Genomic DNA, 2,047 nt, shown 5'->3' on the forward strand with positions numbered 1-2,047 from the left:
CTGCAAAGGAAAAATAAACCCACATCAACTGCCTCCCCTTAGGTTCGTCTCTGTCAGCATCAATTAAAAACACATGGGGCTCCAAAGCATTTTTACTGTCAATTTTTCTTTATGACTTTAGACACTTATGCGAGTGGGCCTGAGATATAAGGAAGCTTGAAATCTAAGTTAAGACAAACAAACAAACCCGGGCTTCTGTTTAGTTTACATTCTTGTCAGCGGTTAAATAAGCTTGCCATCTGAAGGCAAGTACTTGAAATTCAAGGTGATGGATAACATGGATCACAGCCCTATAGAATCCAAACTCCATTTTATTTCCTGTCAATAGTAAACATCTCTAAATACAGAATTAATTAAGACATGTGAGAGGCAATTTTTTTTCCTCCAAAATTCTTAGTACTCAAGAGAGCTTTTACCTACAGTGACTCACTACTTGTTTTTTTGTGAGTGCAAAAACAGCTTCACATGTTTCTCATATGCCTTATAAAACCCACACATATTTTTTTCTTCTCAGATAAATTTCTTTTCAAATTCAATTTGATATATGTTAGTCAAAAACACCCCAAATACAAAGGTTTAAAACGTGACTAAGAAAAGTTAAATAAATGACAGCAATTGTATACTTTAATAAAGTTAAATCTATAAAATAAGCTAGATGATCTTAACTTCCCCCCAAGGAGATATTTATTTGCTTTATGTATATTTGCTATTAACCCCCCCCCCCAGGAATCTCTGTTATTTAGCCAACATTTAGAATATCTTTGTAACACTATAACAAATTAACAGCTGAACTAGTACTTGTACAGTTCCCACATTTCATATATATCATTTCAACTAACGCCTCTTTGGCTTAATGCCCTACTTACCAAATGAAACTTTTAAATATTTACCACTAACTTTGCAATATCCCCAGTGAAGTTGCTAACAGCTTCTGGAAGAACCTTCACTTTTCCCTGCTTTAATTTTCATCCGTGTCAGGGATTTAGCTTTGTTCTATTAATTTGATGACACAGTTCCTAATCCTATTAACCCAACATTTTGAGATTAAGAGTGTGGTCTAAAATTTGGTAGGGTTTAAGCAAGAAACACTAGAGGGCAGACTGTGTACGTGATCAGGAATAATGACCTGGGGCTGCCTTATTTTACATAAATATGTTTTGATCAGACCATTAAAGCAGTGGTTCTCAACCTTCCTAATGCCATGACCCTTTAATACATTTCCTCATATTGTGGTGACCCCCAACCATAAAATTATTAAATAAATTTTATGGTTAATTAAATAATTTTATGCTTGGGGAGCCACCACAACATGAGGAAATGTATTAAAGGGTCTCGGCATTAGGAAGGTTGAGAACCACTGCATTAAAGGCTCAACACTTAAAAACATTTTTTTCCACGTAAAAGATTTATATTTCTATGTATATTTGAAGTACTATCAGAAGCAACGTGAAAGTGAGTAAACTTTCAGGTAAAACATTTTTTTTTTTTTTTTTTTGTAGAGACAGAGTGTCACTGTACTGCCCTCGGGTAGAGTGCCGTGGCGTCACATGGCTCACAGCAACCTCTAACTCTTGGGCTTACGCGATTCTCTTGCCTCAGCCTCCTGAGCAGCTGGGACTACAGGTGCCCGCCACAATGCCCAGCTATTTTTTTTTGTTGTTGCAGTTTGTCCGGGGCTGGGTTTGAACCCGCCACCCTTGGCATATGGGGCTGGCGCCCTACTCACTGAGCCACAGGCACCGCCCACAGGTAAAACATTTTAAAGAGTTATTTTTTTTTTTTTACATTAGTTGATTGGCATTTTTTACTATATGAAGTGATATAACTAGGTAAAGTGATAAAATCTATTATACAAGTCATGCAATAAGTGAGTATTTCAGGCCCACTACAATTTGTAATTGATTAGCTGAACTGAAATGTTGTCCCTAAATGCTTTAGAAACAACTTACAGAGCTGTTAGTCACCATGGCCAGCTCTAGAATCGACAGAGATGGGTCTCTCTCTGGTTACTGAAATCTCGCGATCACTGTGGTCCTGTTTGTAAGTT

Source organism: Nycticebus coucang, chromosome 19 (genome assembly GCF_027406575.1).
Source record: "Nycticebus coucang isolate mNycCou1 chromosome 19, mNycCou1.pri, whole genome shotgun sequence".
Classification (NCBI taxonomy): Eukaryota; Metazoa; Chordata; class Mammalia; order Primates; family Lorisidae; genus Nycticebus; species Nycticebus coucang.